The 27,156-nt window shown below is 48.5% G+C and overlaps 1 protein-coding gene across 1 annotated transcript in view; it reads left to right on the top strand.

Moving 5' to 3' along the window:
• LOC146789820 (acid-sensing ion channel 1C-like) overlaps positions 1-27,156 on the top strand; it is a 632,040-nt gene that overhangs the window by 213,827 nt on the left and 391,057 nt on the right. The window lies entirely within an intron of this gene.

Here is a 27,156-nt window from a genome sequence, read left to right as displayed (position 1 = left end):
CCCAGGGGTAAGTTTAAATTGGTGTTGGGGCGCTAGGTAGCGCACATCCGTGATGGCCGCACACCAGTGAGGCTCTGGAAGCTCGGCAATAATATCCGTAATTTCTCCGCACATCTGCCAGTAAATTTTGAGCATTAAACCTGTCTACCTGCTGATACGATCCTCCGGCTGCGCGGGGCTGAAACTCAGAGCTCCCACACGCTCCAGCACCCGTTGGTAGGACTTTGAACGTTACGGGCGAGGAGGCGGGTGCCGCGGTTGGAGCCCTCTCCGGCCACTGCTTCCACTCGAGCCCTGTGGATCCCACGTGGGGTGCTAGGCCGGAAGATCATCAACTCTGGGCTGCGAATCCCCCACGGCGCGCCAACTCCCGGTGCCTTGCTGTGTGCCTCTATGTGCTGTCTGTACACATTCATGTGGACACCTGTCTCTTGCATACATCGTGACAGAGGTGAGTTCGCCCGCTGCTGTGACTGCCTCTCCTTGGCGCGGTGCGCGCCACTCTCCCAACCTGCACAGTCGCGCTGGGCCTACCCCCTGAGGCTAACACCACATAGCGCACCAGGGGCTCATCGAGCACTGTACTACTCCGTGACCCGAGCCGTTTGCCCTCGCATGAAACTTGGACTCACTCTTCTGAGCTAGGCGCAGCGCGCCCACACAACCTTTGTCCAGCACTGGAGCCCCCTGTTCTGGAAGCATACCCTATTTACAATCCTCCAGCACCATTGTGGCCTGCCATCACTTTACCTGGGGGGACCTGATGATGCTGAGACCCCCACGACGCCTAAACCAGCTCCTGCTTATCTACAGCCATCGACGTGCAGGTGCTATCCACCACACTCTGGCTGCCTTCTATTGTGTCCACTTCCGCACGGCCTGTCACTGGACATGGGCCCACAACTCCTGCTCCCATGATACCATCTGAGGCAGCTGCGTCCGCAACTTTCAATTAGCAGAAACCCACGCTGTGGCTCCATCTTTACCTCGCGGGCTGAGCAGCACACTGTATGTTGCTGCTGACTAACCAGGGGTGAAGCCTTCCCCTTCTCCTCCATCTTTGTGTCCTCCCGTCGTTGGATTACTCTATAGCCCCAGGCCTCCTGGTTTCATCCTCACTCACGCTAGGCCTATTGCATTCCTGCCAGGACCTGCAGCGCCTCCACAACGCGCATTTGGGAGACTGTGGGATCCCTGCAAGCACACCTTGCTACATAGTCTGGATACGCGGCGAGGTGTAATGGGGAAGCCTGACAGCCGCCAACCTAGACTGACCTTAGATGCCAGAAAAGCCGCAACGTGCTCATCATCTGTGGACACCGAACTCACCACTATGGAGCAAGTACAGGCACCCTCCCACTCTGCCGAGGATGATGTTAAGACAATGCTCCTGGCTGTACAGCATAGTGTATCAGACCATCTCGGGGAAGATGGACACAATGAATAACCGTCTCGATATCCTCGTACAAAAAGTGGACAAACACGATGGGCAATTGAAGGAGGCGTAACGCCGAATATCCGAGAATGAAGACACCACCTCTCAGCTGCAAACTCAAGTAGCACAAATGGACAAGCTCCTGAAAGTCAATGCGGCAAAAAGTGAAGACATTGAAGCCAGGAGCCGTCGCAAAAACATCTGTTTAATAGGCATACCGGAGAGCACCAATACAAGACGTATGGAGGACTACGTCGAACATCTCCTGAAAAGCTCCCTTGGTGCAGAATCTTTCTTGCCCCATCTAGTTGTTGAACGTGCATACCGATCCCTGGGGCCGCGACCTCCGCCGAGCGAAACTCCAAGACCCATCATCATTGCCAGACTTCTTAATTATCGTGACTGGGAAGCCGCACTACAGAAGGCCTGTGAACTGAAGCCACTCCAATTTAAAGGGAACACGTTCACCATTTACCCAGACTTCACCCTGGTGGTTCAGGAGGCGTGCCGGAAATTCCTCTCAGTCAAGCAGAAATTGCGCAAAGCCCAGGTGGAATATGCCCTCCTCTGTCCAGCAAAGCTCCGGATCACACATGAGGGCAAACGCATTTTTTGCGCGAACCCGCAACAAGTGGAAGATTTCCTAAAATCTGTTTTGAGACGCTCACCACGCAGAGACCGCACCTCCAGATCCCCTTCACCATCCAGGGACTGAGGGACAACAGGAAGACACGTACGGTGACGTCTGTTGCACTGTCCACTTGTCCTTATTATGACTGCACCTGCTTGTTGCGAGAGGTTGACATCCTCTACATCACTCAACGCTTCTTGAAAATCCTACTTGTAACCTTCTTCCGGAGGGTCCCATACTCCTGCAGAAATGTCATGGACAGATAAGTGCCCTAGTGGCTTTGCTCATTGACTGTGTTATCCATACCTGTTTATAATTGCTTTAGTATAAGAATTGGCAAAATTAACTCACTTATCGTCGATCACTCCTCCCCCGCATTCCTCTACTCCCCTTAATGGGTTGATACCCAGGGGACTGCGTAGCAGTTAGAGTTGGGACATGGGAAAGGGATTTTTGCCCTCTTGGCGCTCCCTTTGGGAGATCCCCCTTGCCTTTTTTGTCATTGTATTGTTTTTTATGTCTCGTCTGAGCCAGCGCATGCACTGCTCTGGCGAGACATTTAGTAACTGGATTTTCAAAGTGCTACCCAAAGGCTTTTGCCGGCCCCCAGCGTGCGGTTATGCGCACGTGGACATGCACAGGCCATCTGGCTTTCTGTAATGGCTCATTAAGCCTTACAGCGCGTGTATCCCCTCCCCTACCCCCTCCCTTCTCCCACTCCCTCCTCGTCAGCTTCTCTTATTACAAGCTTCCCGCGTCGCGTGGCCAATGCTTGTTACTCTTTCTTTCACTTCCCCTTCTCTACACAGAGCAGTCCCTTCCACTCCCCGCCGCACAGAGCAGTCCCTTCCACTTTCCGCCCACCTCTCCATACTCCCGCCGCATGACCCTCACTCCCCCGGCATTTTCTCTGTTCCTCTGCCTTCTGTCACCTTTTCCGGTTTACCTGGCCCTCCCTCACTCACCCGGCGACATTTGTCAATCCTCGCCGTGCGTGACAGCATTTTGCCATTTTACTGCGTGTTGTGTGGCTGAGCACCTGATAGGAGTCCATTTCTAGGCTCCATGACCACGCCTTATTTTCACACTTCACGAAGTTGTTGTGAGGATGGTGTGCTGCAGGGTAGGCAGTTCGGGCCGAGCTGGGACATTGCTGTCACTGCGCTTGGAAAAACCTACCAGCTAAGGAGAAAGCTGGTTAGGGTCGCGACGTAAACACAAAGAACGGACCTTTGAACGAAAGCCCCTACATAATTGTAAACGTGTATAGTAATATTCAAAGCTATCAGTGCTCCGCACACTAACAGAATGCTTGTAATAGTCTGTTGAATAATTAGAACCTACCACCTCAAGTGACCACTTTCAGCAGCACAATTTCAAAGTTTTTATCGTAAACTATTGATGGCGCTATTTAACAAAAAATAATCTGGTGACATGTAGTTTGTAAGGCACTAGTTCTAAAGACACCTTTTGTAGCATGTCTGTGCTCTAACTCTCGCACCCCCTTAAACTACAAGGAAAGGGCATGGCATAAGGCTTCAGGTGCACGCCAAATGTGCCCGGGGTCGCACGTCCGGTTGCTGGTTACAGAGCTCCGCAGCATTAGTGGCAGTGACTGCATATTTACATCCCAGTTTTGTTTTTCCAGATTTGGGAAAATATAACTGGTCGAGCAGGAGAATCTGTTTTGCTTTCGGGTTACGCTGCCTGTCCTTTTTCTCAATAATGAATGCACGCGGCATGTCCCCTACAAACTCCGTGTTGATTTAGAAGTTTATTGGTCCAGGAGGGGGAAGGGAACAGTAACTCTTCTTACAGAAGTGCTAATAAATGACCGCTCCTATATACAACGTCTGGTGCCAATAGACTGGAGCAGTGTTTGCAGTGCTTCTCTTTTAATTATCCGCTCTTCTGTCTTCGGTGAAAGGATGACCCAACCACCAGAACTGAACCCTTGTGCATCATTAACTGTGTTGCATTCACATCAACCCACTGAGCTACCTTAGATGTTCATTTACTTTCATAGAGCGCCGATGCCAATTGCTGTGGTTTTATGCGCAATGAACATCTACATGATTGAACTGCCTATTAAAGAACTTTCATGCTAAGTCTTTCTCTCCATGAGAATGTATCTTAATGTTTTTGTTATAATTGTAAATACTATACAAATTCTAATGCTTCAACTTAATCTTTGTTTTTTGTGGGATTGAAAAAGATTTGGGAACAATCCTAATGGTAAACAGAGTTTCATGTATCAAAAGTGCAATTTTGTTGTAAAACATTGTGTTAGGGTATTTTTTTCTTTTTACCTGAGATGGCTAAGTTTGTGAAAACACACTTAAAAGGGAAATCGTGTTTTTTAGGTACTTGCGGAATCCAAGAGAGCCTATAAATCACTATCCGTTACAACACCTGCCAATGACACCACAAACCATCTCTAGAGACCAACCAAAGTATCCCTGACAATGTCCCATAAATGCCTCCCAAGCAGTTCCTACAGACCACCCAAGCACCCGCAACCCTAATTCAACACCAGACCACCCTTTATAGAACACCAGCACACCCTCTACACAGAGCTGGCTTTAGCGCTGGGGCATAGCCAATAGGTCTCACCTTTGGGACCTTATAAGTGTTTAGCCATGCAACAGTTGATGTTGTTGCACCAAGGATATTGTGCTGCATAACTAAATACTTATAAGATCCCAAAGGCGAGACCTATTGGCTATGTCAATGCTTGTTGTTGTACTTTCTGGTTGCTTCGCTTTCAGGCTCAGGGAGGCTGGTTGAACTATTGGGAGATACTGGGTGGGCAACAGAATGCCGGCACGTTTGGGGTGCTGTTGTGGGTGGGGGAGGCTTCGGAGCTTGACACGGGTTCTGATGTCAGCTTGATGGTATTTTCTTCTTGTTGGGGGGCGGGATGGGATGGGAATGTTTTTTATTGTTCTCTAGCGCACCAGACAGCTGTTGCTCAATGTGCCCAATCGTACGTGACAGGGCATAATACTTATCAACACCGACACCTTTGCCAAATACAATTCCACCCTTTCTTATGACGGCACAATCTGATCACTCAGGCCTGAAAATGCTCACATGGAATGTCAGGGGTCTCCGGGACCCGCGTAAGCGGAGGCAAATATTAGCATATCTAGACAGACACTATATACAAATTGCCATGCTCCAAGAAACCCATATGGACCCTCGTTGCCCTTCCTGCTATGGTACCAGGTGGGCCTCTGCACGCGTATTCTCCTCCTACTCGACCTACTCACGAGGCTCACTCATACTGGTCAAAAAGAACACACCATTTGTATTAGGCGGCATATACAGTGACACGGCTGGTCGCAGTTGCATGGTCTGGGGTGCTTTGGGTACACAATTGGTCACATTCGTCTGTAGCTATGGTCTGAATCTAGACGATCCTGACTATTTCACTTCACTGTGGGGACAAGTAATAAAAATCGGCTCCACACACGTCATATGGGGGGGGGGCGATTTTAATACAGCTCTATGCCCTGCATTGGACCGTTCCAATCCCCTTCCTTATCATTACACCAACACTCGGGAGGCCCTATCAGGGATAATTGCAGAACAGGGACTGGTGGATGCCTGGCGGTATGCCCACTCCACTGATAGGGAAGGCGCATTTTATACAGCAGGACATGCCACGTGGTCCCGGCTAGACTATTGGATCTGCTCACGCGGAATGGTTCCCTGGATCCACTCTGTTAAGCACTTGGCCCGCACATACTCGGACCACGCACCGGTTTACTTAGAAATCATTCCCCCTAATTCAATCGACACCCCACGTTGCTGGAGATTAGTGCCTGAAGCACTGTTGGACACCGTCTTTCATACCGAACTAGGGGAAGAGATTGCGGGCTTCTTTGCCAGGAATACAGGCTCTGTTGATCAGGTGGGCACGTTGTGGGAGGCCTTTAAGGTCCCTGTCCGAGGCATAGGTATGTCCAAGAGTTTTGGGGTACTCTGTGACATTAGAAGGAACTTGCGCCGTCTAGAGACAGAGATCAAACAGCTGGAAACTGACATGTGGTCTAATGATTCAGGCACCCAACGAGCTGCCCTTTGTGAAAACCTCACAGACTATACTGCTACTGCAGACCGCAAAGTGAAATTTAGAGGCAAATACTTTGTCGCTCGCCGCTATGGGGAGGGCGAGAGACCTGGTCGTGCCTTAGGAAGCACCATTAAACAACCACGATTCTCCAACTATGTGTTGGATGTGGTTGATAATGCAGGGACACGCCATAGAGATAGTCTCGGTATTCTAAACACCTTTGCCTCTTATGATGCGGATCTCTAAAGCTCACAACGCACCTTCCCCCCTGACTTTGCTCCCTATTTAGAAGATATAGCTCTTGGGTGGCTGGGTGGCTGGGCGACTCGCAGCGCGTCTTCTTGGCAGCGCCATTTGAAGATGGTGAGCTGAGGGAAGCCATCATGCAGATGAAGTCGGGAAAAGCACCAGGATCCGATGGCCTCCTCATTGAGTTTTACAAGACCTATATTGATCAGTTACTCCTGGTACTGAAAGAGCTGTTTCTCGAAGCCTGGGAGGCGCAAATCCTGCCCGCCTCGATGAGAGAGGCACTAATCACATCATTATTAAAACCGGGTAAACCCGCAGATCGCTGTGAGTCCTACAGGCCCCTCTCTCTAATAAACACAGATACAAAAATACTTGCTAAATTAATAGCGAATCACCTCAGCCTCCTGATGGACAAACTGGTCCTCCCGGACCAAGCAGGGTTTATTCCTGGAAGGGCGACATCACACAATCTTAGGACGCTGTTTTCCATATTACAGGTGGTAGATCCCAAACTAGTGCTGGTAGCTGTATTACTAGACTCCTCTAAGGCTTTTGATTCAGTGGAATGGGACTACCTATTCACCATTTTACAAACCATGGGACTCCCCACATGCTTTTTATTATGGATCAGACTCCTGTACACCTCACCAACGGCGAAGGTCTTGATCAACGAGCACACGTCACCTCCTATCTCTCTCTCTCGTGGCACTCGCCAGGGCTGTCCACTCTCCCCTATCCTTTTTGCCCTAGCCATGGAGCCCTTGGCAGCCAAGGTTAGGCAACACTATAATCACGTAGGCCTGCGTTGTCTCCTTCGCCCGATTCTAATCTCTTTATACTCGGATGATGTCACCCTCTACATTAAAGACCCCCGCCAAAATCTAAACCCATTACTGCGCGAATTTGTTAAATTTGGTGGGCAATCAGGTATTCATGTAAACTGGTCCAAATCCCAAATTTTTCCGTTGACCAGCTCTGCCACCCCTTTTGAGCCTGACTTTCCCTTCATGTGGTGTGATGAAGATGTTAGATACCTGGGGATACGTATCGCGGCTGATCGAGAAAAGCTGCTGCGACTCAACTATGGGTGTGCAATGGAACATGTCACAGGCTGCATCAATCAATGGATAACACTCCCCCTAACCATGGCTGGTCGTATTTCCCTTATTATAATGGTCATACTTCCTAAATTCTTATATTTATTCCTCAATATTCCCTACGACCCCGGAAGGCATTTTTTCACTACCCTCCGATCGGAGCTGATTAGATTAGTGTGGGGTGGAAAGCAGCCGCGCATCCAACGGGACATGCTTGTGCAGCCTTATGCGCAAGGTGGCTTTGACGTGCCTAACTTTGAACTATATTACATAAGTGCTCAGGCACACTTTACTCATTTCTGGTTTAACACACCCCGCTACACTCCACACGTCGCCACCGAGCATTGGCTTGCAGATCCAATCCCCCTGGATGGCATTCTCCTCTCTAGAGTGGAGCCTCGTGGCAGATGCCCCACTTCTGTAGAGTGCACGATTAAGGCCTGGTCCTGCATCGTGGATCGCACACCTGAGTCCTGCCTTTATTCCCCCCTTCTACCACTCACCTATCATCCAGAGGTGTCGCTGTTGCAAGAAGGTATATTTAAGAAAGTTGCACGTGCACGGAATATTTGCTGCTAGGGAGATCTGTATGTAGGTGTCAAATTCTGCACTTTACAACAGCTTTGTCACGACCCCCCACCATGGAAACCTTTTTATATGCCCACCTTCGTCACAGCATCCAAGCATGTTACCCCACATACCCCTCCGAGCCCGCAACATTGACCCCACTGCACCAAACCTTGCGCGCATCCTCTGCCTCGCACTTAGTGTCCACACTCTATCATACTTTGTATATGGATGCTGCTTATCCCCCATGCGCAGCCCATGCTATATGGGTGGCGGAACTAGGTCGAGACCTCACTGACGAGCAGTGGTTATTTTGCTGCAAACAGACGGAGCAAGTCTCCTCCAATAGCAGGCTCCGTATTATCCATTATAGATTCCTACACCACAGCTATTACACCCCAGTTAGGCTCCACAATCTTGGTTTACGGGACACACACAAATGCGATAGATGTAAAGCAGAACATGCTGACTTCCTGCACCTTGCTTGGGGATGCCCTGAGGTACTTACCTATTGGCGACAGATCCTTACGGCCCTGGACTCTATGACGTCCGCACCTATCTCCCGATCACCACTCATAACTCTGCTTGGGTACACTGAACATATACCTGTCAAAAATCGGAAATTTCTGTCCTTTTGTCTTGTGCTGGCTAAGCGGCAGGTGGCTTGCAGATGGGGCCAGGGTCGGGCACCTAAATTTAAGGACTGGTTGGGAGACCTGATTCTGTGGCAGGACCAACTCTGTACATATGCTGAATTACTTCCTCACTCCTCACGTCCCTGTGATATATGGGGCCCGCTACAGACATACCTGCTGGAACACCCAACCACTGCTACGGACGGGTCCTGAGACCTGCTCGCACTGCCCTTCGTACACACTCACAATTGTGCGCACTGTGGCCCTTGTTGGTACTGGCCCCGTGGGTTACGCCCTTTCTTCCCCTGCCCGAGGTAACCTGTGTTTGATCCCCCTGACATCCCGCATATGCTGGCGCTCATCCTGGAGACTCTGTGAACTACTTCTTTACCCTTTTATATGCCTCCTTGCTGATCCCTGGTAATGTGTATTCATCCTCATTGATTGTTGTCATTTGTTTTTATTACTACAGATGTCTTTTGATTCATAATATTTTATTACTGTTCATGATACGGCTGTAAATCCACTGCAACTGCTGAAATCTTGATTGTATGTCATTGTTGAAAATTCAATAAAATTTTTTTAAAAAAAGAATAACTGTACTATCACTGGAAAAAATCGAGTTTAAAATGGTGTTCTCACCCACCCTGCTTGCCTTTTCCCTTTCAATAGGCTCACCTCGCTATGCCTATCAGATGTTGAACACTTAATGACCCCTCGCTCACCATTAAGGTTCCCACCATGACCGGGTGTCATCGCTACCAGCACTCTTAGGTGGCCCACGCTGTTAACGCTATCCTGGGCAGAATCTGGTGATTTGATCACATTACATGTAACTATGGGACAGTTTATTAGGGCCCTCCCACCCTCGGCAGCACTAAGGGGAGCGGTATCTCCTCTCTCACCAATGCCATTTGCCAGGTCACACTACCTGGGGTTCCTGGAATCAACAATAATTGACCAAGCTGCTCCTCAATACGACCCAGGCGAGACAAAGTAGGGTCTAAGGAGTCCAACATTATTTTGCCAGTTCTGGCTACTACCATGTCCATTTCAGTTCATTTCAGTTCGAGACCTTGTGAACCCACCTCCCCCACAAGATTTCCCCGCTGTTCCTGGGGGGTTTGCCTTGTTCGCTTGACCTTTGGCAAATGGCCCATTACACGTTGGTCAGTTCCCAATGGGTCGATACGCTTCCCTTTACCCCTGGCTATACTCTGGCCCCCCGTAGATATACATATTGCAACTTCCGCGCCCTTTGGCGCTCCTCCTAAGGCGCCCTGACTCTGGATAATGATGGTAGGTGAAAGAGAGATTGAGGGCTGTGCCAAAAGGACAGGAGGCGTGACAGATGTTATAGTAATGGAACCTCCAATGTAGGGGAAGTGAGACTGATCAGGCTGAATATTCAAAACATCGGATGGGGGTGGAGGGGCTAACGAGAGTCTACGCTTGGCCAGTGCAATTTCCTTATTGATAGCCCCCACAGCCTTCTGTAAAAATCCATCTAGAGTAGCATCTGTGCTTTTAACAGCAGGCGTGGCGTTCTTCCTCCCCATGACAGAAAAAAACTTGGGTCCAAACACAAGGCAATAGGAGATTTTTTACTTTAGTAAGCCCTCACGCCTCCTTATTTGAAGTTGTACTGGCACGTTGACTAGAGAGGCCAAGAGGGGTGGCCCAGCCCGGCCTTTTTCGGCCGCTGACGGGCGCAGACAGGCCTGCCCCTGGTCCAGGCTTTGCCCGGGTGCGGCCCGGGCACGCCCGTGACATTCCCGCGCTGCGGGAGCCCTTGTGGGATTAAGTAGGCACCTCCTGGCGTGAAGGGAACATTGGCGGCTGGACGCAGCTTGCCGTAGGGGACGCTTGGGAGTGTAGTCCTGCACTCCCCCGGTCCCGGACTCCTCGTCTATTCCTGGTCCTGGCCCCAGCAAAGGGCGCACAACAGAGGGCAGGCGAAACTGCAGCAGGGCTTGTCCACTAGGAATGTAATATCATTACCTTACGCTTTTCCATCAACAAAAGGACCTGACTGATCTACCTCTAGAGATGCGCCAAGCACGCACTCTTCCTCCCCCCTCAGGCACCGTCATTGAGATGAGTCGGAGTCACTCTCTGGACATTGCAACAAATATTGTGAAACCACTTTCACATTTTGATTCTTATCAACTTGTTAACCTGCATGAAATCCAGTATTCACACTCTATCTCTGTACTTGAGCATTCACATTATTTGGCATTGGAGCTTGAGGCACCTGCACTTGTTGTGTTTGTGGTGTAACTACTTGCTGCTGTTGTTGCTGTTGTTGATTCACAACCACTTCATTCTGCATCTGCGGATTGAAATTTTGATTCATTCCATTATTTTTCAGTAAAGATCTACACTCATTCCTCCAATGTCCAAACTTTCCGCACGTATGACAAGGATATTTCTTTTTCATCTCATATCTATTCAGATTACCTCTACCTCCATTTTGTACTTGACCATTTTGATTTTGTCCTTTCATCTAAAAATGTGTTTGAAAACCATTTTTTCCATCTTTCTGTTATGCCACTTTCAGCTGTGCCCACATCATTTTCTCTTTCAGCTTTATATGCCTTGACTCAATCACTACAATATTTAGCATATCTTAGGATCTTGTCGACTGTTTTACTCTGCCAACAAATCAAATGTTGCTGAATCATGTTACTAATTTCAGGTTTTAATCCAAAAACAAACCTATATACAAAATGTGCCATATCTTTGTCACCTATACTTTCAAAACCACTATACTGTTTGGACACTTGTAACAACCTTTCATAATAAACGAGTACTGATTCTTTGGGCTCCTGAGTTGTCGTGTCAATTTTAACCCAATCGGTTTCTTTTGGAGGGATTTTACTCTTCAAGTAAGTAATTACTTGATTATAATTTTTCATCACTTCTTCTGAAGGCGCTCCTTTTTTAACATCTCTAGGGTATTCTTCTTTAGGCCAATCAACAGTAATTTTACACTCAGTCCATAAGTCAGCTGGTACCACAATTTTAAACAAACCATCTAAATCTTTTTGCAAAACCTTTGAATCCTTTACAAACCTCTCTACCTGTTTATAACATTCAACAGGTTTCTCTCTCAACCTAGGAAAATCATTCGTAAAGAATAATATGTCCTGTCTTGTCCAAGAAACGTGAACATATCCACCACCTGGAACTTCCCAAGCATTTCTTCCTTCTTTTTTGCCCATCTACCTTTCCACCAATTTAAATCTCCCCATTTTTTCAAAGTATTCATCAGTTCTTTTTATCGTTTACCAGACGTATTCAAACTTTCCAAATCCTTATTAGTAAAATCCAATTTGTATGTTTTTTGCAAAACTTTAGACTTTTCTATGTCTACTCCATATTCTTGTACAGCTTCTACTAACTTCTCATGTAAATTCCTTGCTTTCCATGTAATATTCTTACACAAAAATAACAACTCTTCATCTCTGTACTTAACCAATCTCTCTGGACCTATGGTACCAATAATCATTTCTTCCAGATTCACTCTTAATCTAGCTACGTCTATACTCGATTATGACTTATCCTTTTTATTCTTTTCCATTCCTCTTATCCAGTCATCTAACTCCTCTGGCGAAGGACCCACTGAACTCCCTGATCCTGGAGCTGTTCCACTAACATTCTGCACTATTTTCCTAGGATCCAACTGTACATTTCTCTTAGGTGTTTCAATTACATTTTCATTCACTGGAAGATCAATCAACGAAGTACTCACATCAACTTGTTATGATCTACTAACATTCCTGGCATTATTCACGGGAATTGTCAATTCATTTACTCTTTATATATTCTGACTCTCACTATACAATGGAACTATAGGAAGAATTGTTACTGGTACCGATAATGCTTCTGCATTTAGACTCATCTAACTAATTCTTTGAGATAACTCTTCTCTCGCCTTATTCAACATGTCAATCTCATTCTCCTGCAACACTCGAGTGTCTGAAGCTACCGGAACTTGTGTAACCTGTGTAACTTGTGGAGTTTGTGGAACTTGTGGAACCTGATGAGCTTGTATTTCAATTAGTGGTGCATTTGGAACTGTTTCCCCTGAACTTTCCTGATATGGCAGAGGTCTCTTTAATACAAAAGGTTCCCAAATTGGGGTCCGGGGACCCCTGGGGGTCCCCGAAGCTTCCTCAGGGGGTCCGCGACTACTTTGAAAATTGAATAATATTAACAGATCAATAAAGTGTAGATATATAAAGAGGCTAAATGTACAATTGAACATTTTAAAACATACTGTAAATGTGAAGGAACTTGAAACTGGAGGCTAAAAATTAAATTAGTATCCTCAGATTGATTTGTGGGAGCAGTGCAAGTGCATGAAACTGAACATAGTATGGAGATAAGCGGCTTCAACTGAATTTAGAAAAGCTCCAACCATTCTATTAAAATTACATTTTGATTTCTTCTTTATTAATATGTTTTCTAATTAAATAAAATGTGTTATTCGTGTATTTGTTTGGTGAATGCTTTTTTGTATTTTTGTGTATTGTTTTGTGGTTCAAATCATCAACATTGCTTAGGCCGGGGTCCCCGACTTCCAGTAATAAATTGTGGGGGGGGCCTGGATTCGAATAATGTTTCAGTTGGGGTCCCCAGGTTCCAGTAATGATTAAGTGGGGGTCCCCAGAAGTCAAAAGTTTGGGAACCACTGCTAATAGTATTTCATCCAACAACTCATCTGAATCATTATCTTGTTCTGAAGTCTCTAAATTATTCTTTTTCTCTTTACTTTTACCACCAGTCTGATTCTCAGCAACTATTACTGGATAAATTCCATCTGCCATTACATCTCTCCTCCATCTTTTCTTTTGATCATCCCATCAAGCCTCAGAATATCTCGTTATTATATTCCTTTATTTAATTCCATTCCTGTCTCTCTCGCTTTTATAAGCCTCATTATCCCATTCCTCAAGTGCTTCATATTGCGTAGGTCTAGGACTTGGTTTCAATGAATTAATTTGACCTCGCAAGTTCTTCAAAATCCTTACATTAAATGTACCATTCTCTGGAAAAGCTAAAACGACATCATCTTCCGTATATCTCATCCAATTCTCTAACCATGTACACGTATGATAACCATGTTCCAACATCATAAAGGAAGCAGGCGTTCTCGTTAGAGGTATAGTAAGTCTTTCTCTAGTAACTATCTGCTTGTCTTTTTTAAATAGATCTTTTATTCTTTTTACCATCTACATTTTTATACACACTTTTTCTCGCTAATAAACCCAAAACAACAAGAGAAAAAACTTCCGTAAATCCTTTCACTCTATTCACTAAATCCCAACCAATTCCAGCGTGGCTCACAGCAGCCAACCAACCACGGCTCACTAGGTATCCACTACCTCAACCAATACCAGCGCAGCTCACAGAAACCAACCAATCAAGGCTCACTACACGCCCGCTGCCTGACCAATGCCAGCGCGGCTTTTTGTGACGTCAGTTCTGCTCCTGCTACTGACCTTCCCTTTACATAATAATATGGCAATATATTTTCTATGTTATTGTTAACTATTTCTTTTTAGAAACAACACAAAACAATGCTACCTTGTCTGCTCCGCCTATAAAGGGATAGTTTTCATGTACTCAAAAATAAATTCTTTCGCTTCTAGTAAAATAATGACCAGCGCTACTCTACTCTCAATCAAGTTAATGGAGGTCTTGGTACTCCTCTGGGGATACTAGCCAAAGTGTCAGAAGAGGACTTTCCTTTCAGAAAGAGGTCTTGGTACGCCTTTGGGGATGTGAGACCAAAGTTTCGGAAGCGGACCTTTCACTATTTCATGAAATCTTCTTTCGATCAAATAAGTCCCTAAAATAACATCGACCACCTTTCGATGTCCGATATTACGACAACAGCCAAAGTACATCTGCAGTGTGATATCTTTTCACACTATTCTTCTGCCACAATAGGCTAAAATAACATCATCATCTTGGGATCTTAGGTAACTCCGTACCCGTACTTCCAGTCAATATAAAACAAAGACACTAACTTTTCATGTTGAAAATCAATAATTATTGCCAAACTGATCAATAATTAACCATCCTCTGCTACTATAACTGATCCAGCGATCGATAATTGTCACAAACCTAGGCCCATTTACACTACCCAAATAATCCCTTCACGCTGGGGTTCTGTGTGTTTTTTTTTTTGTGATTTGTTTTAGTCCTCATTGTGCAATAAAACAGGATGAGTTGAGATAGCAGGATTTTTCGTGGTTGGGTAGCCTTAGTTCCCAACCTGTACCACCCTGGCCCTGTCCTCAGTCATACACCTTCGATTGAGGAGTTTTTAGTGTATGTGGGTATCCCCTGCACCTCTTCTTACTATTAGATCAGCAGCAGCATAAACAGCATTTATATTTACTGCGGTTAAAGTTAGCACCTTGAGAATTACTACAGCAAATGCAAATAGCATTTGCTGTAGTAATTCTCGAGGTGCTAACTTTTACCGTAGTAAGTCTTGCTTAAAAGTTGACAAACATGGGGTTTCTGAGGACGTCATTGCACAGTATGGATCCACAAGATGGATGGATTGCTAGCCCGGATCTGTTTCAGTACTATAGGGTTTTCACTTTAAGAACATCAGAGTGCTGTTTAAAGAACATCGATTGTACTCACCCTACCTGCAAGCTATGACAACGCCGGAGGAAGCCACTTCCTATACAAATTTGGCAATCCAAAATTATTTTAAAAAGTAAAATTGAAGATATTAGTGTCTGCCGCCAAACTATGTTACCAAGCTAGACGTTCATGGAAAATTCCTTATTATTGCGGACATGCCCCAATGTGGGACTCACCAGGCACGCCAGAATGTTTAGGAAATACGCTATCATCTCCACTGAGAATAGGGGGAGTAACAAAGTGGGGCCAGATGATAACACAAAATTCTTTCATGGGACCAACTATCGTTGCTGACTAATGGGACACTTTCCAAATTTAAATTTTACCAGCTATTGAGCTGGACAAAGTCACTAGGGAAAGACGGCACAGGAAACTGGGAACTAGAGATGAAAATACAAGGGGATGCAATGAAGAAAGAAGTAGCACAGTGGTACTGGTCTTTCAGATCAGCAGGAGAGGAAGAATTCAGCCTACCCACAGAGATCTGGGGGAAAGATATGCCAATGCTGGATACCCTGAACCTATGGCAAGGATCAATGTCCACATGCTGGCACATAATCAAGTCTGCACCCCTCCAAAAGAATCATTTATTTACAGTACATAGAGCTTATTGGACACCAAAGAAGCTGTCCAAGTTGTCAAGAGGCGAGATGAAAATGTGTCCCAAATGCGGAGAGGAGAGAGTGAACGATGTCCATATGTTTCGGAGGTGCCCCCAACTACAAGCCTTTTGGGAAGATGCGGGTAAGATCCTCTCAGAAGTTCTACATCAGGAGATTGAGGTAAGACTGATGTTAGTCATGTTTGGGGTGAGGAGCAACTATGATATTAGGGAAGGACTTAGCTTAAGTAAAAAACAGAACAGTTTACTTTTCCTCCTGGTATTACTAGCTAGGTGGGAAATATGCATGAACTGGATTCACCATAACCCGCCAACATTAGCGGAATGGATGGGATCAGTTATCAAGAGAAATAAGCTTGAGCGGGTGGGCACATGAAGCAAAAGGCAAGATTTCTGGGATATATGGGAAAGTTACGGGGGGAAGCCCCACAACTGAAACATAATGAAGACCAGGAAACGCCAATAACTAAAGCAATATAAAGAAAAATGAAGAAAAAAAAGAATAAGGTCCAATGATTAAGCAATATGAGCTATTGGGAAGCTGCTGGCACAGATATCACTGCCAAAAAGGAAGTTGTGAATAGAAAGGAGTAGCTGCATCATGTTTTATATCTTTGAAATGGTAATGATAAATCCTCCTTAATTGTAACATTTAGAAAGTGAACACAAGGAGATGATAGATGGAGCACTGAAACTTTTCAGACACTAAACCCCCAGTCACAAATATGGGTTTAGTCCATTATCATTCTTTAGCTCACTCTGCCACCCCAGTTCAGACCCAGCCATATGCAAATCAGTCTTGCCCCTGTTCCTAATGGGAAGAGTCCAGCCTAAACTGCCAAGCTAGGTCTTCCCTGGACCGGAAGCAAGCATCCTGGGATCGGTTTCGGGTTAACACCCCTCATTAGTCAGGCTAGCTTGAATTCAGTGGCAAAGTGAGCAAGGGACCCACGTCTGGGCATAGCCGGCCAACTTAGGGCAAACAAAGCAAACACAGAAAGATGATGAACTGAGCAATTAACTTTTCAGACACTCAACTCCAGTCACAGATCTGGGTTTAATCCATCAATGTTCTTTAGTTCACTTTGCCACCCCAGTTCAGACCCAGCCATATTCAAATCGGTTTTAACCCTGTTCCTCATGGGAACAGTCCAGCCCGAACTGCCAAGCCAGGTCTTTCCTGGACCGGAAACAAGCACCCTGGGGCCGGTTTCGGGGTAACAACCCTCATTAGCCAGGTTAGTTTGAATCCAGAGGCAAAGTGAGCAATGGACCCACGTCTGAGTATACCCTGCCAACTTAGGGCGAACACTGCAAACACAAGAAGATGATGAACGGAGCACTGAAACTTTTCAGACACTCACCCCCACTCATAGATCTGGATTTAATCCATCATTGTTCTTCAGATTGGGGAACAGGGTCAAGACTGATGTGCATATGGCTGTCTCTGAACTGAAATGGTATGGGGAGCAAAAAAACTACGGATTTAGGCCCAGATTTCTGTACTGGGGTGAATGTATGACATTGTTCAGCATTCTGTCCATCAATTGTTCTTTTTGCACTTTTAGAAAGTAGGCATTTCTCTGCTCTTACCGCTCTATGTGCCTGCAACCTGTCTTCAATACACATCTGGGGTGGATGACAGCTACTCTTTGCATTCCCTCTAGACAGCCACAAAACACAGGAAGAGTAGGTGTGACGGAGAACTTATCTGCATTCATCTGCATTCTGATAGCTCTTCCTGGGCAGAAAATGAAGCGGTGAGCTGACACTTACACCTGAATAAGCAATGTCTTGTTTCCCATAAAAAGGGCTGATTACCCCCTACTGATGGTCTGAAGCCATGGCTGGGAAGAAAGGGCCTGTGTGGACTTCAAAGACCCTTATTTTTTTTTAAAACAAATTTTATTAAATGATTGCAGTACAGTTGCTGAGCCCTGACCTCCAGGTACGTCAGCCAGGCAGATGTATCACAATAACAACAGCACAATCCATTTTGTTTTACTGTTAAACGAAGAACATACTACACCTACTTTCAAACCTAAACTATCCAAAGACCCTTATTTGAAGTCACCACACTTCAAAGACACAACTGGGTATAAATAATGGGGGTCTGACCCTACCGAGACAGTTCACTACTGGACCTGTGGAGAACTCTGCCAGGAGTAAAACCTGCTGTTCTACAAGAACTGCCACTCTGCTTGACTGCTGCTCTGAAAGATCTGCTTTTCTGCTTTCCTGTGCTGCCCTTCTGCCTGCTGATCTCTTCCCTGCTAAGGACAATGACTGGCCCATCTCACTTGAACCCAGAGTGACTCCAGGGGCTTGCTTACTTGCCCCCTGTTCTGAACTCTCAGATCTACCAAAGACTTTCTTCAACCCTGCAGTAGCAACTGGACTCTGCAATCTGTGAGTCCTGCCCTGCCTTATGATGCAGTCCAGCCCTGTGCCTTTGAAAGGTGATTTCTGCTGTGCTGATCCATCAAAACCGACGCATCGATGACTTTGCGCCGATCGGACCCGATGCATCGCCCTTCAACACCAATGCGGCTGCTGTTCGACGGCATCGCTTCGATGCACTGCATGGCTCAACGACAACAGACTGCGCGGCTCAACAATGATGCATGGCGTGCATCGCTAAGGGGTTAGTCTATGAAGCCTTCATCGAATATGAGGATCTAAACTAATTCAACACCTACATTCACAGGATCAATGACGACATATTGCCTCCTCTGCTCCTCACATCGAGTCTTCGATATCAACTCTTCCTCCATCCAAGGTACTTTTTCAGCAGGACCTGTGTGAGTCCTGTAGCCGGCCTGCCCTCCATCGTGGTTGGCCTGAACTTTGGATTAATTTACCCCAGTCTAGCCCGACCGGATGTCCCCAGTTGGCGCTTTATGACTCTAGGTACTATAATTTGATTTCATCTTTTTTTTTTTTTGGTTTTTCAAAAACCTTTATTGAACGAATTGCATAGCAAGATTACAAAATTGCACCGTTTCAAGACATCATGTAGAGGCATACAATTTGTTACATCGAAGGGTACCTCAGACACCTGACACCAGAGAGCAGAAGAGAGGAAAAAATATATATATTGTGGGAGCACTAGGACCATAAGATGAGCCACGGAGGGAGGCATCATATGTGGGGGGGGAGGCTGGTAGAGCAGGAGGGGGTGAGAGCAGGGAGAGAGCAACTCATTGACCTTCACCGGTGGAGCGCCAGCAGGGAGTGCGGGAGAGGTCTCCGGGCGCTGGGGATTTTGACTGAAGAGGTAGGACACTAGTGGACCCCATATGTCAATTGGGCGGGATTTGGCTGGCATAAGGTCCCAGAATTCGGACAGGAGAGTGACAGCGCGATGCATCTTCCAGCCAAAGGGCTACCTTAGGGGCAGGCATGTGGCCCCAGCACATGGAGACCCTACGCCGCGCAAGGACAAGCAACATGACAATCAAGCGGCGGGAGGCATCTGGGCAAAATTTAATGAAATCTAATAGACAAATCAGAGGGTCGGGCTGGACCAACGACGAGGTGATCGCAGTAATCGCAGTGCAAACCTCGCGCCAATATGCAGAGACCTGGGGGCACAGCCAGGTGAGGTGGGAGAAGTCAGCCGCGGGAGCAGAGCAGCGCAGGCATCTATCATTGGGAATGAGTCCCATCTTATGCAGTTGGGCAGGAGTCCGATAGAGCCTATGTAAATACTTGAAGTGGATGAGGCGGAGACGATAATTTGGGGATAGGCGTTTAATCTGTTTGCAGCAATAAAGCCAAGCCTCTTGAGATGTTTCCATACCGAGGTCCTCGCCCCACCCCACCCGGGCCCTCTCAGTGGAGATGGAGGATGCTGCCATTGTGAGGCCGTAAATTTTAGTGACTAGTTTCCGAGGAGAGGGAGATGCATAAAGGAGGTCGAGAGTGGCCATCGAGGGGGGGCCTGAGGAAATGAGGGCTGAAGCTCCCTGCAGACGCCCCTGAGTTGATAGTTCAGCAGGGTGTCCATTGGGCCAGAATCAGCAGCTAGCGAGAAGAAAGTATCCGCGGGGTAGAGGTCAGACACTGTAGAAAGCCCCAGGCGAGTGGCGTGTTTAACCATCCCAGAAGACTGGAGAGCAGAAAAGGCCGGGTGATAAGCAATTGGCATCGAGATCATGGAAAGCATACCAGAGCAGGAAAATTTACGGAGTCCTTCCCAGGCCCAGTGTAAGGTCTCAACCGTATCAATCTCAGTACGAGGGAGTTTGGCCGGGGTGAACAAGGCAGTCACGAGCGGCCATGGGGCGGCAAGGTCGGCCTCCATCGCAACATGAGGCTGAAACAGTGTGGGGTGGAGCCAGAAATGCAGAAAACTGGCCCTGGGCACTAAGGGCGTAGAGTTTGAAATCGGGAGCGCCAAGACCGCCGCGTGACATCGGGAGGGTGAGAATGTTATTGCGATCCTAGGCTGTCGACCGGCCCAGACTAGGGTGATGAGCAAGGAGCGAACCCTGCGGAAGTAGTGAGCAGTTAGGGGGATGGGAACATTAACGAATAAATATAAAAACTTTGGGAGCACCACCCTCTTTGCGATGGCGATGCAGCCGGCCAGCGATAGGGGCAACCTGTTCCAGAGGGGAATCTTGGACTCAAACCAGTCCACTGCACGGCCAAAGTTAGCTCTCCAAAGTTCGTCCACATCCCTACTTAGCCAGATGCCTAAGTATCTAGTGGGGCCCGACGCCCATACGAAGGGATAGTCTGAAGTGAAAGGCACCGTGGCGTCCATAAGGGGGAACAGCACAGATTTGTTCCAGTTCACCTGGATACCTGTGTAGCCCCCAAACCGTATCACCTCACCAACCAGAGGGCTGAGGTTCTCCTGAGGATTATCGACACATCCGCGTACATGGAGACCAGAAGGGCACGAGCCGCAAAGCCGATGCCCTTCTGGGTATGATGCTGATGAAGTCTAGCCGCAAGGGGTTCCATTGCAATGGCAAAAAGCATGGGTGAAAGCAGACACCCCTGCCGGGTGCCACGGCCGATCAAGATAGGCTCAGATATTTGACCCTTAATCCGGAGACGGGCAGTGGGAAGGGTGTAGAGGAGTTGTACTTTCCATATGAAGACCGGGCTGAAGCCCCGGCGAGGGAGGAGATAAAACAGGAAGGGCCATTCTAAGGTATCGAAGGCTTTGGTGGCGTCAAGCAGGGCAACCACTGTCGGGAGTGCTGGGTTTATCTGATGGAGGACAGAGAAGATGGTCCGTAGGTTGTGGGAGGTCGCGCGGCCGGGGATGAAACCGGACTGGGCGGGCAATGAGCGGCATAAGGGGGAGGAGGCAGGAAGCTAACAGTTTGGCAAAGATTTTATTGTCCGTATTAATTAGGAACAAGGGACGATAGGAATCTCGTAGCTCAGAGGGTTTGTCCAGCTTTAGGAGTAAAATGAGTAAAGCCTCATGGAGCATTGGGGGAAACCGACCGGTCTCAAATGATTCATTATAGATGGCTGCTAAGTGTGGGACCACAATAGGAGTGAAGGATTTATAGAAGGAGGCTGGCAAACCATCTGAGCCGGGGGCCTTGTCACCGGGCATGCCATTAATTGCGGCCAGGATTTCCTCTTTAGAGAAGGGCTCATCTAGGAATTCCCGGTGGGGTCTGCCAAGCCAAAGGAACTGAAGGGTGTCGAAATATTGGTCGAGAACCTCACGAGGGGGCACAGAACCAGCCGTGTAAAGTTGTGAATAGAATGCAATAAAACGCTCTTTGATTTCTTCAGGAGAAGTGGTTCTGGCTGGGCCACCATCCTGAAGGGCAGTGATATAGGATGCAGCGCAAGAAGGACGGAGGAGATTGGCAAGGGTTTTGCCAGGACGATCGCCCTCACCAAAGAGGCGAGAAACACGAGTTCCCGATTGGCCTCATCGGCAAAGTCGGTGAGTTTCCCTCGGAGCTTGGCTAACGTGTCGGGGTTGGGGTCCTGGGAGTGAGAAGAATCCAGGGCCTTTATCTCCATCTCCAGTCTGTCAAGGGTGCCGCGGATAGAACGTAAGACTTCAGACTGCTTGGAGATACACCCCATACGGATGACCGCCTTGAAGCCCTCCCAAAGAGTGGAGGGGGAGTCGACGGTGCCCTGGTTAAGCTCGAAATTAGTAGTGATTGCAGTTTGTATTTCATCACAGAATCCTGTATCACGCAGCTCGCTGGGGGGGAGCCGCCAGGAGAGAGCGCAATGCGGGGATTGTGGGAGGCTCAGACAGAGTTGGATGGGAGCGTGATCTGAGAGGGTATGCACCATATGATCAACAGAAGTGAGCCAGGAGAGGGTGTCCTGGTAAGTGATCCAGAGGCCCAGGCGGGACCAGCAGCCGCGGGAGCCAGAGATGCAAGTGCCCTCGCGTGCCTCAGGGTGGGTGTGGCGCCACATGTCATACAAAGCGTTATCAGTAAGAATACAGCTGAGGAATGTAGCTGCTCGCAGGTGAGAGACAAGAGGGCTGGAACGATCCAGTGTGGTGGACAATGTAACATTGAAATACCTCCCCAGAGGAGCGCGGCGGGGCTCAGGGACGAGATCTGGTGCCAGACTTGCGCGAAGAAGTCCGGGTCGTCACTATTGGGCCCGAACAGTGCAGCGAGCGTCAAGGGCTGAGCCTGCCAGGTGCCATAGAGGATCACAAACCACCCCCCAGGGTCAATAACCACCTGCGAGGTCTGCCAGGGGAGTCCTTTGCGTAACAGGATGGACACCCCCCCCGAGAATAATTCAAATAAAAAGAGGAGTGGATTTCACCCCAATGCCTGGAGAGAAGTCTGGAGGGGGTAGCAGAAAGCAAGTGGGTCTCCTGTAGAAAACAGATATCCACTTTGTGCCGAGTGAGGTGCGCATGGAAAAGGCGTGCCTTGCAGTGGTGGTTAAGGCTACAGACGTTCCAGGTCCACAAGGTGGTGTCTGTCATGTCCAAGCGAGAAATGATGAGGAAAGTAGTGCATGAGGCAGGAACTTCGCGTAGAAGCATGGAGTGGTGCCGTATGCAGCATGGAGAGGAGTGCAGTGCAAAAGCAAAGGAAGTGAAATAAGGAGGCGTAATCGAGAAAACCAATTCTGAAACTAACACATTGGCCTCATAAGGAGGCAACAAACCCCAGGAACCCTCCACCCTTCCACCCAGACCAACCACCCAAATAGGCTGAGATACCACCCGCACCCTCCCCGGGGACCCACAACTGGGAAGGTAGAAGTCTGTGTCCAAGAAGGGAATCATCCCGTGGAGGCATGGCGTCGCCCAGCATACAACCCTGCCAAGAAAGCAGGGTGGCCAAGTGATGTGTCGGAGCAGACCACAGGAGTAAGGGCGCCATAGAGTCAGGGGCATCAGGCCCAAGGCATGTCCGTGAGATGAAGAGCCCTGTGTGGAGGGAAAATGCAAAATGGTCCACAACAAAATCAGTGATCAAACAACATGCAGAGGAGCCAGCGGAAAAGCCAGCGTAACATTACATTTTAGTAATTGTCACTCAGGTTGCAGTTGGCGGTGACTTGAGGGTTAGCTGGAGAAGAGCGATGTGGCCGATCCAGTTTCTTCGCAAAGGCCAGAGCTTCCTTGGGATCAGGAAAGACGAGCTTCTTGGAGCCCTGCCGGACCCGCAGTTTAGCCAGATAAGCTAGGGAGTGTGAAACTTCATGCTTTTGGAGGCTCCGTTTCGTGGGGAGGAACTCTCCGTGAGCAGCCTGCACCGCCATGGTGTAGTCAGGGTAAAACGACAAGGAGTTGCCCTGGTGACGGATCTTGCCCTTCTCCCTGGCTGCTCGAAGAATGGCGTCGCAGTCCCTGAAGTTAAGGAGTTTGGCAATGACTGGGCGAGCTGGCAGACCGGGTCTGGGGCGAAGACTGAGGGAGCGGTGGGCCCGCTTGACGATGAACACTGGAGAAAGGACTTCACCAAAGAGTTCACGGATGAGTTGTTCAACATATTCCTCCATTCGCGAGATCTTGGTAGATTCAGGAACGCCCGTAATGCGGAGGTTACTCCTGCAGGAGCACGCTTCCAAATCCTCATTTTTGTTACGTATTAGCTCAAGTACCTTATCCATTTGGAGAAGCTTTTGCCGATCCTGAGTGGCGGCGTCCTCGGTGTCAGAGACCCTTGATTCGACGTGGAGTAGGTGGGCATCTTGAGAATCCACCCGGGCCTTGACTGTGTCCAAACGGGATGACAGCTGTTCGAGCTGGGCCGCAATACCCGTGATAGCGGACTTAACCTCCAGCATGATGGACTTGAGGTCATCCTCACGAGTTGGAGCCATCTCTGCGGGGGAGCAGGGTCGCCCCCATCAGCCGCCGCGCCGTCCTGGCACGTTTGCCTGCGCTGGTCGAAGGCGATCTTTGGCTGTTTGGGGTCTACCTTCCCCATGGCTGGGCAGAGGGTAGTGGGGGGAGAAGCCAGGCAGTGGGGGGGAAGCTACAGCTAGGAGACAAGGCGGCAGCGTCCTCGGGCTTGAAGAAATAGTGTGGGCTCAGGTAGGCAGAGCGAGGAGGCGGAGGTGCAGGCCCTGTATCAGCAGGTGGCGTCCAGGCCAGGTGCAGGGTGTGCCCCACAACAGTATGCTGTGGTGAGTGCACCAGCAGGTCCGCGGTTCCCCGCAAGGGGATCGAGAAGAGGACTGCACGGACATGGTGCCAGACTGGCAGGGAAAAGCAGAGAAATCGTGCAGGTGGGAGCTTTCCGGTGCGGCGTGGTCCCAGCGGTAGTGACCCGATGTAGGTGCCGCTGAAGATGATGAAGCCGCGGGGTAGCAGCAGCGGGGAGGCAAGGGGGCGCCCAGCCCCTGGCATGGGGCCGATTCAGTGGGGCCAGCAAGTGTAGGCACTAAGGAGGTGCTCCAGCAGTCGCGCCAGAGGAGGGGACCCCGTGATATGACTTGTACACCCCCAACCCGGCCGCAAAGACCCCTGCGGCTGCAGCGCTCACCCGGAGCCGCCCAGAGACAGGCAGCAGTACGGCCCACCACAGGCTGCCGCAAGGAGGAGAGGCGTGGTGTGCTGCTGGAACTCGAAGGCCGCACTCAGGAATCTAAGGGCCGGGATGCCCACCAGGGCGGCCCCCCAGCTGGTGTCAGGAAAAGCAAGGAGATCACAGCGGGCACCAGGAGCGGCCCTCAGTGCAGTCAGAGGTGGAGAGCGAGGCAGCAATGCAGGCTAAGAGTCAGGCTCCAGAGGAGATTGCAGCCACCAGGGCCGGCCACACGGTGGTGGCAGCAGACTGTAGGAGGACCGAGGCGCTTCTGACGGCCGCAGCAGAGCACCGCAAAGAGCTGGGGAGCCGCACAAGGAGAGGGCAATGGGCCGCGGGGGGGGCGCGCCGCCCACTTCGACAGGCCCGGGGAGGGTGAGCCAGCATGGCGGGCGCCAGTGATGGGAAGATGGTGCTCGCGCGACGACGAGGAGGCGGCGGCCTGAGCCGGTTGGTACGGCTCACGCACCCCCGTTCCCGCCACCGGGCGACCCCACCGCAGCAGCACTCACCGGCTCTGGCTATCAGGAGGTGCTGTCAGTCTTCAGGCCTCAGCCCCAGGCACAGGAGGTCGCAGTCGTGAGGAGCCAGGAGGATTGGCCCGCGCCAGTAGGAGAGCGTGGGCTCGAGGAGCAGGCCCGGCAGAAATAACCGGCCCAGCAGCGGCGTAGGAGCCCAGGAGTGGAAGCAAGGGATGCCCCCAGACAAGGTGAGTCAGGATGGCATGGCGTCGGCTGGGTACGGTAAGGCGGACTGCAGGATTCCTTGCGGATAATCGGCTTGGCCAGCAGAGCCCACTGAAAGTGCGGCCATCTTGCAGCCGGCTAAGCCACGCCTCCCTGATTTCATCTTTAAAAATTCATAACTCTGGTTTTACTTATTGGATTTTTGTGCTTTTTGTCTTGATTTACTCATATAATTATTGTCTATTTTTCTAAACTTGTGTGGAGTATTTTTGTGGCGTTTTCATTATTTTACTGTATGTGTGTTTGTGTGTTGCACAAATACGTTACACATTGCCTCTTTAGATAGGCCTGAATGCTCTCTGCCAAGCTACTAGAGGATGACCACAGGTTATCTTTTAGTGTGTATCTAGCAGACCCTTATTAGAGTGGCGGTATCTGTTTGTACAGGGTGCATACACAGACCCTAAACGTTATTTAGGCCAAAAGAAGGCCATACACAGGTATGAGCTGTACTTCCGGCTGTAATATTTTGACTAATTTGTTAGGGGTAAACAACTCATAATAGTTTCAGCTTTATATTCTGATTTTTGTAAATGATATAAAAGGTTCCGAAACGCTTAAAAGAAAAATCCTTTGGGAATAATATCAAGATATTTTTATATGGACTGCAACACTATATCCAGTAAAACACTTAGGGCCATATTATCAAGAACGGCGATAACATTATCGCCGCTTTAGCGGCAGGAAACTGCCGATAAAGTGGCGGTAAGGGGCTTGATAATATGCCCTTGTGAAGTCCCATAGAACCCCAGGTTCTAGTGTGAAGGACATCAAACCTTGGCTTCTATTGGAATTCTCAAGGGCATATTATCAAACCTCTTATTGCCACTTTAGAGGCGGTTTCCTGCCGCTAAAGCGGCGATAATGTTATCGCCGTTCTTGATAATATGGCCCTTAGTTTGGAACACCCTCCACAGGTTGAGTCCGCCAGAGTGGTATTTGTCTACTTTGGTATCATTAGGTCGCCTATGATGAAGCATGCTACGATAAGATGTCGGTGAGGCGACCTTTCCAAAATATTTTAGATTCTGCTTGAAAGTCTCTTTTCTTTGTCGCTCCTTTATCAGGTTAAACCTGGTAAGGTACGTTTACCAGGGGACTAGATGTGGATGTATGTGTTAACTAGGAGGGTGTGCCCTGGTAGTTTCCTCTCCATTTGTGCTTAATTTCATGCTTGCAAACAATGAGATTAGATAGTAGTATATTATGACCTGTCAAAAATAATCAATAAAAAACTTTTAAAAAAAGAAGACGACCATTATGGAGACTGCATGTATTCGCCTAAAAAAGCTTTTGAGCTGTGGAATATTTTTTGGGGTAAGTGATCGTATGTGTCAATGTAAGACCCCCTTATAAGCTTTTAAAAATAGGAAATGGCTTATTGTAATTTTTGCAAACTTTACAATACTCAATGCG

Source organism: Triturus cristatus, chromosome 10, assembly GCF_964204655.1.
Source record: "Triturus cristatus chromosome 10, aTriCri1.1, whole genome shotgun sequence".
Taxonomy (NCBI): Eukaryota; Metazoa; Chordata; class Amphibia; order Caudata; family Salamandridae; genus Triturus; species Triturus cristatus.
The sequence above is the reverse complement of the archived record's forward strand: the minus strand, read 5'-3'. Positions and strand labels throughout refer to the sequence as shown.